This window comes from Leptonychotes weddellii, chromosome 3 (assembly GCF_054177405.1).
Source record: "Leptonychotes weddellii isolate Sample4059 chromosome 3, ASM5417740v2, whole genome shotgun sequence".
NCBI classification, from domain to species: Eukaryota; Metazoa; Chordata; class Mammalia; order Carnivora; family Phocidae; genus Leptonychotes; species Leptonychotes weddellii.
Window position 1 is genome coordinate 39,957,154 of NC_138371.1, and position 15,519 is coordinate 39,972,672.

The window sequence follows — 15,519 nt, forward strand, 5'->3', positions numbered from 1 at the left end:
CGGGAAGGAGGGAAGCGGGGGTGGAGGGCGGGAGGGGACACCAACTCGGGCCTGCTCTCCAGCTGCCTAGTGAACCGGGAAGATTTGCAATTTAAAAAAAAAAAAAAATTCTTTTTTAATGTGTGAGGTTCCCAATATAGTATTTCAAAGAGCACACCCCGCCAAATCCAACATCCTCCGGGAGGCTGACTTGAAAAAAAATAGAAAGCGCCCTCGGCCCACTAATCTGGGCGCCGAGCTCGCCCCCGCAGGGGAGGCTGGTGCGCCAGGTGCGCCCCTTGCCCTTCGGTCGCAGGCGTCCTGCGGGAAGTTGGTTGCGACCGCACGGAGTGGGGGCGGCAGGTGCGCAGCGCTGGAGAAAAAACGGGGGATTCTAGAGAATCTCTGCCTCGCCCATCTTGCCCCTCCACGGCTCTGTCTCGGCGTTGGGAGTCGGGGAGGAGGGGAAGAGTGGGAACCGACAAACCCGAAGTGCAGCCTTGACGATTGTCTTGCTTGCCGGGTAACTTAATTCCACCCTTCTCAGCCCTCCTGAAAAACTGCCTGTTATTTTACTGGTTAATATTTTCTATTTCCATGGTGAAGAAATCCGATGGCGCTTAGAACAGTCCTGGGGTGTATTAAAATAGAGTTCCCGAGGCACTCTATAGAATTTTTGAGTTTGGTTTGCATAAACTTTTCTAACCAAAGAAAGTATTGAAACACCTCCATAAATGTACTTCAACTATTGCCAAAAAAAAAAGGAAATTTTAGAATCTATCTTCTCTTTGCAAAAACGAGAAAATGAAAGAATTCCCCGAATTTTAGCAATATGCTCTTGAAGGATAGAACACATTTAGAAAATCTACAACTACTGCAAATACAGGTAGAATCCCGTTTTAACATATATACAACAATCCAGTTTTATAGGAAGCCATTCCCACATCCTGGCTGGCTTCCCAGAGTGTGCCTACTTTGCTGGTGGGGATACAAGGCATTCTTTGAGATGGGAAATTCTTCATACCACATCTTTATGTTGCAGCAACGGATGGGATGATAACATTGAAAGAAAAAGACCTTATTAGTGAACTTTTTTTTTCTTCTTTTCAAAAACATGTTGAAAGAATGAGTAATACCACAATGGGATGTATATAATTAAGCCTCTTTTTCCAGTGTGAGTGAAAGGTTCTGTATGAAGTAGTGTGTTGATGTATCAAATGAATAAGCATGCTTGCTTCCTCAAATTCTTCAACTGAAGAAATCACCGCTGGAGGTTTGTCTTAGCCTGATTGTCATGGTTTTGCTGCTGTGGACCTTGTTCTGCTAAAGAGACAGTTAACAGGTTATAAAATAAAGACAATTTCGTGGAAAGATACAGTTAAGAAATTTTCAAGCAATGAAATCTGCAAAATTCTAGTTTCTCTCTGGAATCTTGATGTTTTGCAAACATTGTTGGTTCTGAACAGCTAGGAAAAAAATAACTTTCTTCCGTAAATTTGTACAATTAATAATTCACAAGTCATGAAATGACCAGTCTTAACCTGGACTATTGAGCCTCCCAGTAGAATTGTTTCCAGAGTTGGCGGAAACGACATTAAATTCTCTTCCTGAGCCTGTATGTGTTTGGCCAGTATTGAACATGATGCTGAAAAGGAAATATGTTAAGGCAGATATTTTTTCTTCTGCCTTGTGACTAGTTACAATAGCTCCCCCTTAACCATGGGGGAGAGGTTTCAAGGCACCCAGTGAATGTCTGAGGCCACAAATAGTACCAAATCCTATATATATTTTTTCCTGTAACTATGATAAATTTATAAATTAGGCAAGTAAGAGATTAACAACTGTAACTAATGATACGATAGAACAATTATAATAATATACTGTAATAAAAGTTACATAAATGTCTCTTTTTCTCAAAATATCTTATTGTGCTATACTAACCCTTCTTGTGGTGATGAGATGAAGTGAGGTGAATGACTAGGCATGTGACATAGTTTCAGCCTACTGTTGGCCTTCTGATGTTATGTCGGAAGGAGGGTCATCTACTTCTGGACCATGGGTTACGGAAACCATGGAAAGTGAAATCTGGGGCTACTGTATTTCTACAGTTAAACACTAAAATCCCCTCTTGTTTGTTTTCTGGGCACGTTTAGATAGTATATTCTTCCCACATTAAGAATGGTATTTTTGGCCCACTTTGCATTGCCTTAAACACTCTCTGGTGCTGGGGGAAGTGGTGGGAGGAAGGAAAATGAAGAAAAGATAAATTTTTAAGCTTTTAGGCATCCAGTTCTCTATGTCTACAGTGTCTGTATGACAACAGTGTAGTCAGTATGGCTGTTCACAAAGAGAATGGAGGCATTCATCTGCATCTGAGACAACTCAGATAAAGAAGCATGGTTCCTACTGACCTCCTCACCACTTCTGTCACCCATGCCACCCTAAACACCACCTCTGGTTCCACCCCTTCCCCACACCCTGGACACACAGAGTTATCTCCCATTGCCAGGCCCTGGTGGTTTGTTAGGGAAAGGCACTCCATCCCATAAGGTAGCAATTATAGATTCTGATTGTTCCATACCCCATTCTATCCTGTAAGTGTGTCTTATACTTCTCTTGAATTCAATAACATATGTGTTTAACAGGATTTTTTTTTAAGATTTTATTTATTTATTTGACCGAGAAAGAGAGCGAGAGAGGGAACACAAGCAGGGGGGAGTGGGAGAGGAAGAAGCAGGCTCCCCACCGAGCAGGAAGCCTGATGCAGGGCTGGATCCCAGGACCCTGGGACCATGACCCGAGCCGAAGGCAGATGCTTAACGACTGAGCCACCCAGGCGGTGCCAGGATTTTTAAAATATTATTATTAAAAGTACTTCAGGAGTGCCTGGGGTAGCTCAGTTGGTTGAGCGTCTGCCTTCAGTTCCAGTCATGATCTCAGGGTCCTGGGATTGAGGCCTACTTTGGGCTCCCTGCTCAGCAGAAGCAGTCTGCTTCTCCCTCTCCCTCTAACCTTCCCCACCTCTTCCTCCCCTGGTGCGCTCTCTCTCACTCTCTATCTCAAATAAATAACATCTTTAAAAAAAATACTTAAGTGATTGGTACATTTGCAAAAATAAGGAGTTCTTTGGACAAAACCTTTTCCACATTATGAAACTAAAAAAGTTTTTAGTAAATGGGCGCCTGGGTGGCTCAGATGGTTAAGCGTCTGCCTTCGGCTCAGGTCATGATCCCAGGGTCCTGGGATCGAGTCCCACATCGGGCTCCCTGCTCCTTGGGAGCTGCTTCTCCCTCTGCTTCTCTCTCTCTCTCCCTCTGTCTCTCATGAATAAATAAATAAAATCTTTAAAAAAAAAAAAAGTTTTTAGTAAAAAAAAAAGTACAAATTTGGTAGTGGTTCTGACATTTGAGTGAAAATTTCACTGAAAGAGCATTAATTTATTACTTTCAGAAAGATTTCCTACTTTAAAATGCCTCAGTGATTCAAAACAAAAGAATTCATAATAGATTTAAAATGTTCTTAGGGGAGAGAAAGAATAATATTATGGCTTATGACCTACAAGAATATAATGGTATCCTCTGGTTCTCCTATTACCGCCTCAGAACAATTCTATACTTAACGAATTTTCCACTCTATGTGGTGGTGGCCCTCAATTAACTGAGTCATGTATAATATTCATATTACCAGAAATATAATTAAAATTACCCTTATTTTGCAATATGAAATTTAAAGCTTTGGATGTCTGTTGTAGATTAAGTAGATTTTTAAACGTATGGAGATTTGAATACTTTAAAATACTGAAATTATAAACTAGTTTCTTAAAGGTAAGCTGGTAAGAATGTATTTAATACTGATCATTTCAAGAGCCATGACTCTAAAAATACTTGCTCTTCTAAAAAAAAAATGCGTATCTTCAGACACTGCATTTTATGACACTGTAGAATTTTAAGATGTAAGGATTATGACGTTCACCTAATTCAGCCTCTTGTGTATATTCATAATAGTTCAAATACTTTGCAGAAATTCAACATACAACTAGTTTAGTTCTAATAGCTTATTATAAGTTGGTTATTTTTAACTTGTATTGCCATCCCTATTGGGGTGACAAAAAGGAATGAGATAGATTCCCAGCATGGGCTACAAATGCTTGTAAAATGCTATTGAAAATACAGAATTTACAGACTTTGCGGTGACCAGGTAGGATCTTAGAAGTCATCTAACACAGTTGGTTGACTTCTGCAGATAAAGACATTTACACTATACATTGCTAATACGAACAGCAAAAAAACACTGATATAATATTGAACAGTAAATACAGCCAAACGTTTAATTGAATGAGGAGTAATTTTGGTTTTATTTTAAAAATTTGTGTTTAAGATAGAAGAGCATGTAAGGAAAATTTTGCAAAGACAATTTCTGGACACTTTTTAAGGAATTGGGCCTGGTTTTTCTTCCTCCTTTGTCCTCTCTAGCAGCAGTGGTTACAGCTCAGCTACTGTCGCTTCTCCCACCTTTTCCCTTCTCTGGCATCCACTGTGCAGGACTTGTATAGTTAACTGTTCCGTAACACTGTTTCAGGTCTCAACAACACTGACTACTGTCCACTTGTTCCTGGTTGTGATGAACTAAATGTCTGTGGCCCCCACCCACCAAAGTCATTTGTTGAAATGCTAATCCCCACTGTTAGGAAGTGGGTCATGAGGGTAAGACCCTTATCAATCAGAGTGTCCTTTTTTTTTAATCTGACTGTTTTTTTTTTAAGATATTTATTTATTTGAGAGAGAAAGAGCAGGAGAAGTGAGGGGCAGAGGGAGAAGCAGACTCCCTGCTGAGCAGGGAGCACATTACAGGGCTTGATCTTGGGACCCTGAGATCATGACCTGAGCCGAAGGCAGACTCTTAACCGACTGAGCCATTCAGGCGCCCCAGAGAGTGTCCTTATTAAGGAGACCCCAAAGAGTTCTCTTGCCCCTTCTAACACCTGAGGACGTAACAAGAAGATAGCATCTATGAACCAGAAAGTGGCTCCTTCCAAGACCCCAAATCATCTGCCAGTGCCAGTACCTTGATCTTGTACCTCCAGATAGTGAAGAAATAAATGTTTGTTGGGCGCCTGGGTGGCTCAGTTGGTTAAGCGACTGCCTTCGGCTCAGGTCATGATCCTGGAGTCCCAGGATCAAGTCCCGCATCAGGCTCCCTGCTCGGCAGGGAGTCTGCTTCTCCCTCTGACCCTCCTCCCTCTCATGCTCTCTCTATCTCATTCTCTCTCAAATGAATAAATAAAATCTTAAAAAAAAATAAATAAATGTTTGTTGTTCAAGCCATTCAGTCTGTGGTATTTTTGTTATGGCAGCCTGAATGAACTAAGACACTGGCCACTAATAATTCCCAGCCAACTACACAAAGCAGGGGGTGGAGAGTAGGTGAAAAATATTCTGCTCACAGTCTCTAGAATTTATCCAAATCATCTTTCATTTGCACACCTTATTCTGGGCTTTCTTGTTCCTCACAGTCCCATGTTTGGCTTTTGTTCTCCACCCAGTTGGCTGAGATTCTAGCAAGTCTATACTCCCTCTTCCACCTTTCTCCTAGCTTCTCTCTTTCTTCAGGCCTACACTCTGCAGGCAGAGGACCCACCAGCTAGAGCACCTCTTTTAAGCATTACACATGAGGGTGGTTGAAAGATTTTGGTTTTTTCCTTGCCAAAAGTGTGTGACGTGGCAGCCAAGATGCAGGGCTTTTTCCAGCTCATGAAAGGAGGAAGGGAATAGGAATAGCATGTGAAGGTAGAGAGCCTTCCTTGAAGTAAGCGGGCAAGAGATGGAAGAAAGTAGAGGGAGAGGAAGAGACAGAAAGTAACTGTGCACTTGGGAGAAGCTGACTAGAGTGGACATAACTATGCTGAAAGAAGTGGAAGCAAAAAACAAAGGAAAACTACCCAAGTACCTGACTCTCCTGAAGAAGAACAAAGAAGAGACAGAGATCATCTGCATATAAATTCCACAAAAGTGTGCTCTTGACCTGAGACAAATGGCAGTGATGGGATGGAGCGTTTGGGATGGATCCTCAGGAAGTAGGGACAGAGAAACAGTGGTGATCCTGCTCTCTCTTCACTTGTACATTCACCTGTATATTATCTTTTAGTTGCATTGGGAGAGGTGGCATATATATCAGGTACATGTATATATCTGAAAAAGGAAAGAAAAGCAGAACAGGTTCAAAAAATACCCACCATGCGCTAGTTTAGATATAAAGAAATTGAGTGTGTTAATGAGTTGGGCTACTTGTCACAACAAGGTACTCAACACTAACTGCCTTCTAGGAGCAGACACAGTGAAGGAGCAATGCTTGTACTGAACAATAAGAGATTTAAAACTATTGAAATAAAAGTAAATCAGACATCATTCTGTTCACATGTAATTTCCAAATTACACCTTTGTGGTTTGAATTATATTGTTGTGCGCACCCAGATTTATACAGTGTGAGCGTCGCCTTGCCCGGAACTGGCAATAATTTATGGAAGTCAAAAAATATAAGGACCGTGATTTCTTCGTTTTCTATCTATTGCTATATTTTTTCATTTCCTACTGAAACAACATCTCTAATAGTGACAGTGAGAGTTGTTTCCAGCTATAAAATATATTCCTTAAATAAAATTTTCCAAATCATCCTGCTCTTGGTAAGGTTAGGAGCTCTTATGCACATTTCTGGTAAAAAGGGAAACAACCTTTTAGAAGGGCAATTTAGCAAATTGAACCAATAGTTTCAAAGTATTCATTTTATTTGATCCAACAGATTCACTTCTAGGATATTATCCTAAGTTTATAAACACTTAAGAAGAGGATATTAATCACAACATTATTTATAAATTTGAAAACCAAAACATCCAAAATAATGGATTACTTAAGTTATATCACATCAATATGATGGAAAATATTCAATTGAATAATATTGGGAAATGCTCATGATATAATGTTACTAGTCAAAATAGAACAGCAAGGCAATCCGTAATCTCTCTACCTAAATAAATAAGGGAAGACGTTTACCAAATGTTAGCATAATTATCTCTGGGTGATGGTATTATAGGTCATTTTAATTTTTTATGCTTTTTTAATTTTCAAAAATTTCAGCAACAAACATGCATTACTTTGAAAATCGGGGAAAATTTAAGAGTTATTTTTAACAAAGATTCTGCTTCAAAAGCAGTTTACAATGAAATAAAAATTAAAATGAAATTGAAGAGGGCAACAAAAATCAAGAACTTATTTAGCAAATATGTGTTGAGCTCTTTGTATGTAATCCATCCTGTATAATTATGTCTTGAGAGTCTTCCACGTGTCCGATAGATGTAGAGATAGAGGTTTAGCTTGCTTGAACTGCTTTAATCTCATATTACAAATACAGTCATATCTCTTTGGTTTTTTTTTCTGATTAATCATTCAAGCATGTATCTACTTGTGGTTGCCCCTACTACCGAGACTTATACAATCCCAGGGCTTTTGCACAGTAATTCAAAGAGTGGTATTCATTTCTTTCATCTGGGCTTCCACATCCAAAGAATGACAGACTTGGTGTCTGAGCAGCCTCTGATGTCACTGTTTCTCACTGCCCCTGTTCTGCTGCAGAAAGCTGGGCCCACCATGTACAGTGCTGGTCCAGTGCTGCTCGAGACCCTTCTGTAGGCAACTGTGGTTCTTTAGGGGAGGACAGAGGGGCCCACTATCTGCAAGAGTGCAGTGGGCAGGGCCCCAGCCTTCCTGCATTTCACAAACACACCTATCTCCCAGGAAGGCCAGCTCTGTGCTGGCCTTGATCACCTCCAAACTGAAAGCCACCCCTACCCGCATCCCAGGGATCCATCCAGCCATGGCAGTGGCTCTTTTTCAGACTACTTTTTGATAGATTTTAAAATTTTATTTTACAGTATCTTTTCTGGATTATGTAAAATTTGAGTCATTCTTCTCATTCCTGTTCTTGCGACCTCTCAGCGTGCCTAACAGTTGAGGCTCATTTGTGTAAGGACTGTTTCCATCGCTGTGAGGATTCCCGTGGCAGGCTGCCCGGTACTTCTGATCCAGATCCTCTGAGCACCAGGGCAGTTCCACAAGGCCCCTCTGTGTGTCTCGTTTTCACCCTACACTCCTACTCACACATACTGTGGATGGGTAGGAGTTTTGAAGAACTGAATGCTCTACCTTCCTTGTATGCTAAGGTCAAGAAAAGGCAGGTTACTCATGAGGGGCATTTCTCAAGCAAGAGTCGACATTCAGAAGCTGGTGGACGGTCTGGGGACAATTCAGAGGCAGGAAAAGGTGTTGTGAAGAAGCCTGGACAATCTAGGCTTCCCACACAGCACAACAGTCTAACAACTAGAAGTCCTGTCGAAGAAAAAAGGGGTGGGGGGGAACTCAGGCAAGGAAGGAGACCACCCCCCCACCCCTCTGCCACCACCCACCCCCGCCCTCAGACTGCCTGGAGTGGTCTGACTGCTCCTTACTCTCAGGGCTCTGCAGGCAACCTCACTCTAGCTTCCCGCCTCTCTCTTTGCATTTCATCCCACTGGTTTCGCCCTCCTCTCTGGCACCCAGTATTCTCCTGACGCTGGAGGTTACTTCCTGAAGGAAGAACGTCATCCGATCCAGACAGACCTGGACGTGTTAGTGTTGCGGTGTGCTCCTTTTCCACAGGTGTTCATACCTGGAGATTATTCATTTGTTCAACAATTAAGCACCTACTGAGGCACACACACTAAGCCTACATGCTCCAGAGGATTGAAAAAAAATTCTCTGCCCTAATTCCCAGTCCAGGAAGGCGACCCGACGTGTAAAAGAATAGTTACTCCACATAGAAGATCTTCCTAGTCACGATGGAAAGACTCATGGTTCTGCCTTGGGTGGGGCAGAGGGACAAACATCATGAAGCTTATAAGAAAGTGACAACTGGACAGGTCTTGAAGGACGAATTTGCTAGAAAGACTCAGGAAGTACAGGCATTCCCCAGCAAGTCTGGAGGCAGTGAAACCACGTGAAGCGTGAGCATTGACTGAGGGCAGTAATTGTAAACTGAAACATAACTGGTTCCAAAAGACTTGGGAAGGACATGTGAAGAGGGCAGAGGCAGAAGATGAGGTTGCAAGACCAAGTCCTGCACACGAAGCAGTGTGGATTGTATCCTGTCACTGTAGTTCTTGCTTCAGTGCGTGCAGAAATCAAGCTGCTAGTGCTAGACAGCAAGTTAGTAGTTATAGTTGGGAAGAGGGGCAGGATTGAAAGGGGAATGAGGGGGGCTTTTTTTTTTTTTAAGATTTACTCATGAGAGAGAGAGAGAGCAGGAATGTGTGCGTGAGTAGGGGGAGGGGCAGAGGGAGAAGGGGAGAGAGAATCTCAAGCCAACTCCCCACTGAGCATGGAACCCAACGCAGGGCTCGGTCCCACAACCTTGAGATCATGACCTCAGCTGAAACCAAGAGTTGGATGCTTAACCAACTGAGCCACGCATGTGCCCCGAAGTGGGGGCGGGGGGGTGTCTTCTGAAGCGCTGGCTGGGCATTTATATGGGTGTTTTGTAATCATTTATTGAACTGCATATTTCTGGTTTTAGTACTTAATGTGTGTTATATTTCTCAATCGCAAAAAAGAAAAAAATCAAGCTGGGTAATTTATAGAAAACGCAATTCCAGGGCTCAGACGTTCTGATTGAGTAGGCCTGGGCTGGGACTAATGAATTTGCATTTTTTTAAACAATTATAATTGTTAGAGGATCAAAGGCAAAAGGGACCCCTAGACCACGTTTGAGAACATTAGGGCTGTTGGGGAGTGATCCAAAAGGCTTAAGCAAGAAATTAACAAAGATTTGCCTGTCTGGAAGTGCTAGTTTAGGGAGAGGAAGATGTTGGGGGTGATCTCCATCTTAAATCCGATAGAACTTACAGGTCCTGTGTCCCATCCATCTGTGCTTTTGAAAGAGATGTGACAAATAAAGGTGCTAGCGATTTCTAAGTACTAAATGTATTTTTTGAGATATAGTTTCTTTGGGAGGTTTCTTAAGTATGAAAATTTTGACTCCCAGTACGTTATAATAGTCTAATTTAAGGCATGGAAGAAGCCCTTATGATAGGTATTGTGGGACAAGGAGCAACTTTCTAGAATTTTTTAAGTGAATGCATTCTCAGCCTATGAGTAATAGTTGTTCAGCTACTGACCCACTATCATTGTGGCATATGCTTAATGATGGCTGATTTGCATGGATACAGCTAAGTTCTTGTTCTTGTGCCCCTTTATAATCAGAGGGATACTTTTGTGACATAAAGCAACCAACGTGGTATTCTTCCCAACCCTACTCCCTACAGGAAAAAAATGGCAAATTTTGTTGCAAAGTTGTTTTTTCTTTGGTGTTCATGGAGTTGGAAAGAAAAAGGGGAAACTTTACTTGGCCTTAAACAGAGAATGGGAAAGTTCAAAAATAGACAAAATTTGCACATATTTTTTCCTCATAATTGAAGTACTGAAAGAATACTATAAGGTTTTTTAACTGTCACAGTTATTACTTCTTTGTAACCAGAGTGCCTCCATTCATTGGATTAGCCAAAATTTTAAAGTATGACAACACAAACTGTTGGCTAGGATTAAGAACATAGGGGCTCATATACTTCTGATAAGAGTATAAATTGAAGCAATCGCTTTGTTGAGCAATTGACAATATTTAGTCAAGTTAAAGATATGCATACTCTTTGACCCAGAAATTTGCACTCTTGGTTATATTCTGAGATCATCCTAAGGAGTTATGTACCTAAGAAGATATGTACAAGAATATTCACAGCAGCCTTGATTGCAATAGTAAAAAATTGGAAGCAGCCTACATTAGATGAATGGAAGAATTCATGAACAAATTGTGACATATTCATATAGTAGATATAGTGTGAAAATAAATGAAATAGATCTACATATGTCTCTGGAAGATTCTCACAAATATGATAATGAGTAAAAAAGCACATTGCAGATGAATATGTACAATATGATGCCATTTATATCCAGATTAAAACTTGTAAATACTGTTGTTGTGTGGGAAACTACCTTTGCACAATGGAAGTCTTTAAGTACAGTAACAAGCAAGCTATCCAAGAGATTACAAAACAGAAAGGCTTACGGACCAAAATAAGGTGTTTAAATCACCTGGTTTATTAAATCAATTGAAAACACACAGCAAGAAGCAAGGTGAAAAGATAGGTTAGGTTAACACATTTAAAACATGTTGTAGGCAGGGTAGAAGGATGACACTACCTGGTCCTCAGTCCCTTCTGTCTTCCTTGCTAAGGGTATGTTTGCAAGGACCAGAATTGAGAGTTGAACACTCAGAAGGTGTTTGAAGTCAAAACACACAGTAGCTCTGTAGGCTTGGAATCACGTGCTTCTGGCTGATAGCTGTAGCTCACATATAAGCCTGATGGACGGCTATGGATTCTATTTTGCATTCCTTGCACAGAGGACATGAGGAGCCAATGGTTGCCTGAAATAAGACCTTGATAATAACAAATGCCTCATATTCCTCATGTATCTTCAGTGTGTCATGAATATTTGATGATTCATGGCCTCATATGTATTTATGTATCATGACTATTTGGAGTCTCTTATTCTTTCAATCCTTTTCTGATTATGTTCATTACGCAAATGCTCTACTTTATCTATGTCTAGCCTATCTCATAGGTTACTAACTTCTTCTTGTTTAACATATATTACAAATTTTGCTTGCCTCTTAAGCTACTTGCTTCGATTCTTAATTTCATTCTTCTTCCTGTGTATTTGTTTCTCTTATTTTCTACATCAGAATCTAATAATCTTAAATAATGCAGCAAACACACATTATAAGTAATGTGTAATATGGTTAAAACATAAAGACCTGGAAAGAGTAACCCCCAATGTTCTTCCTTAATATGGATGGCGGGTATGTGGGTATTTATTGTTACTCTTTATAATTTTTCACATCTGCACTTTTTCCAAGTAGATTTTAAGAAAAGTTTGAAGTTGTAAATACCTGGTGTCTTACATGTAATAGGTACTTGACATTTATCATTTTGATTTTAATAAAGTTAAAGAATTTGGGCTAAGTAAATTGATATGTCATCTTTCTATAGCTTGTGCATCCATATATTTTCCAACAAGTATTTGTCAAGTATGCACTATTTGCAAGGAAAACACTGCCGCAGTTGACATGGAGGATAAAAAGTTGAGTAAAACGAAATTCTTACTTAAGAGCAAAAATAAGAACAATACAGGGCATAACATAAGTGACTTTAGAGAAGTACAGATTGGGGTGGGTCGGAGTAGGTGGAGCTTCCACCAGAGGATGAGATCAGAGAGAAGTGACATTCAATCTGTGCCTTGAATGAAGTAAATGTTGGGATGCTTGGGTGGCTCAGTTGGTTAAGCGTCTGACTTTGGCTCTCGTCATGATCCCAGGGTCCTGGGATTGAGCCCCACATTGGGATCCTTGCTCAGCTGGAAGCCTGCTTCTCCCTCTGCCAGACGCTCTATTTTTTTTTTTCCCTTGTAATCTATATAGTCGACTTACTCTGTGGTGACCACCTATTGCCACACATTACAATGACCATAAAATTGATTCCTGATGAAATAGCTGGACAATTTGAGTATGGAGCTTTGACTGTCTGGGAAGACAGAGACAGATACTCACCTGTACTTTTTGAGATTTATCAGGGTAGTCTGGCTAAAGCTCGTTATCAGAGAAGAATAATGAAGCCCTGAAAGAAAATTATCTTTAGAAATGGGCAGACCTAAGTTGGTGTTCTGACTTAAACTAAGGGCCTAGGCACTATTGGAGGAAGCCTAACACACAGCTAAGTTGGAATCTCCTTGGGACACAGCCATCCTGGCCCAATGTATGAGTATGTGAGGGACTCTTAAGAGAGCTGTAACTGCAGAGCCCCAGATCAGACCCCACCAATGTCTGCACAATGGCCATGACCATCATGGGCATTCCCATACCATGGACTGTGCACTGGTGAAAAGGTCTAGACCAATTCCTTCTCAACCCTGCACTGGAAATATGACTCAGCCTTATTCACCTTTGGACTAAGCCCCTGGAGCCTTTAGACAATTTGGGGAGAATCTATGTTAGACTTCCTGCTGATAGAGCAAGGAAGGATCTAAAAAATTTAAAATATGAAAGTTATAACTATGGCAATAAAATGGTTTTGTGGATTAAGTGACACCATATTAGTCTATTATCTAAATATTCTGCAATAAATATGTGTTAATTTGTAATCAGATGAAAGTTACTTTTATAAGCCTTTCTGAATACCATATTAACTTAAAAACAGCATATGATCTGTGATGCATAATCAATATAAAAGTAGTAAAATATTAATATAAAGATTTAATTTTTTAACGTCAGTTGACATTATAACTGATCTCTGCAAGTATCTAAGTAAGGCTTGTTTCCTTGACAATAAGGACCTTGCTATACTGTCAACATAGATAACCTGGTCAAAAATCCAACATGATCCTATCACGCTTGGTGGGGTACTATATGACCCATTCCACACAACCAGTAGAAGGAAGTTAAATTGTGTGTAATCTATTTCATTGGGTTAGATATGTAAGCATCTTGAAAGACATTGTTTCTTCTTCATCTAGAACCCTGCAACATTCATCCAAAATCTTCAAAAGAATTTAAGTTAGTCATACCTTCAAAATGTTTGAGATTTTTGTAGCTAACGCTTATGCTTGGCTTCTTGAAATACTAAACAAATAGCATCTGCATAGTATTATTATTTCCTTTTCAACACTGAGGTTTTCACTGAGAGTGATGTTACAGAAGACTGAATTCTTTCACCAGCGTACGTCAGGGGAATACAGTACACTCTACTTACCCAACTTCTCCATTAGATTGAAAGCTCCTAGGAGGCAGGGGCTCTGTCTCAATGGCTTTCAGGCCTTCAGCATTTGGCCTGATATAGAATATGTAGCTGCTGCCCAATAGATATTTGTTGAATGACTGTTTTTTGAGGAGGGGATAGTTAGGAGTGTCAGGCACAGCTAGGAGTGATACTCTGCACCCCTCTGGACCAAAAACACAGCTTGTAGTACTTGGATATGTGGTATGATTACTTCTGGGATCTTCATTGTAGTTGAGATTCTGGAGAGTTCAGATAATTGAACTTGAAAAAAGGATTATGATTGTACTTTGTTGTCAAAACACTCATGAAGTCAATGTTTTAGGAGACTTTTTGTTGCATGTAAGAGAGGTGAACTTCAGGCCAAATGTTGGAGGCAGCCCAGTATCCTGAGGGACTAGACCCAAGAGCCAGGAAACCTGTAGGAAGCCAGGAAGCACGCTCTCTCTCTTGTTCTCCTCTCTGCTTCTCTCTCTGTAAATTTATTTTTATTTCCCTCTCTCTTTCTGCAGATGTTTTCACTGCCTCAGAGCACATGGCCCCAAACACTGCTAATCCACAGCTCCCCAGTGCACAGACAGCTGAGCATTTCTGTCTCAATTCCAGACTCCAGTGAGAGTGACTCTGATCTGCCCAGCTCAGGCCACGGGGACACTCTTCACCCAGTATTTTGTGTGATAGCAGGGCTGGGGGGAAAGGCATTACAAAACTGATTTTATATTTTCTTAGGAAACATGTATACTGCATATACTCTTAGCCCAAACCATGTTATACTGGTGGGCTCTATACTTTGAGGAATCTCTGACACTTCCTTCCTTGAAGGGGAAAGAGCCATAGCAGACAGGCCTTCCCCATCAACCCCGTCTCTCTGGGCACCCAGAACCTTCTCAGGAGACCGACCGCAAGATACTGCAGCAGGGTCTGCTGTCCCGGTACCTTCTGCAAGCCCTTTTGGATGGTGAAATGTGAAGAATCTGAAATGGAGTCAATAATCAGCAGGCGTTCAGTGGTGTAAAAGGAACCGGCCCAAAGTCCCTGAGCTCTGACACGCAGTGAGGCTGTGATTTCCATGACACCCAGCACCACCAGGCAGCATGACAGCTGCGGGGACAAGAGCGAGGCTGGCAGGGGAGCGGCGCGTGGGGCTGCAGGCAGCTTGGCCCCACGGAGGAGGAAAAGCACTGCGGGGTAGGGGTGGGGGGGCGGGCGCGGGAGCCCTCCTCCCTGCAGTCTGTTTCCCTCCACTTACTAGGTTGGCACACAGATCGAAAAATGTACGTCTAAATCTATTTCTGGCTTCTAAATGTGTGAAGGAAACACATAACTTTATTCTTTTATTTTTGTCAAGTTAGAGACAGATGCCCCTAAAGCGTATGCATTCTATAAGAAGTTCCTCTTCTTCAGTGGCGCATCTTTGGAAGCAAAAATCAAAGACAAACAGGACATCTCCTCTAAGTTTTCTGGACAAATACCGGCAATCAAAAGAAGAGAGTCACTGCTGGTAACTAATGGCAATGAGAGAAATAAAACCAGGAAAGATTGTTGAAAAAAGTCTTTTTTAAAGAACTTTTAAAGGAAAAACAATGAAGCGTTGATGTAATATAAATATGTTGTTATTTGTTAAATACCAA

General features: G+C 41.1%; 2 protein-coding genes and 1 long non-coding RNA gene across 15 annotated transcripts in view; 2 read left to right on the top strand and 1 right to left on the bottom strand.

The window, feature by feature from the left end:
* Positions 1-15,519, top strand: part of NEMP2 (nuclear envelope integral membrane protein 2) — a 360,288-nt gene that overhangs the window by 238,472 nt on the left and 106,297 nt on the right. The window lies entirely within an intron of this gene.
* Positions 1-15,519, top strand: part of LOC145720498 (uncharacterized) — a 78,628-nt gene that overhangs the window by 1,795 nt on the left and 61,314 nt on the right. The gene's annotated exons all lie outside the window — the stretch shown is intronic.
* Positions 1,031-15,519, bottom strand: part of LOC145720496 (uncharacterized) — a 33,656-nt gene continuing 19,167 nt past the window's right edge. Inside the window, exons 4-6 of one of the 9 annotated variants that reach the window (XR_014143452.1) lie at positions 12,667-12,733; positions 5,926-6,167; positions 1,031-1,299 (exon numbers count right to left, since the gene is read on the bottom strand). This is a non-coding gene — a long non-coding RNA (uncharacterized LOC145720496). Of the gene's footprint in view, positions 1,303-5,925; positions 6,168-11,156; positions 11,485-12,666; positions 12,734-15,519 lie in introns of those variants that run through there. The other 8 variants (XR_014143451.1, XR_014143455.1, XR_014143457.1 and 5 more) reach the window with 8 other exon arrangements.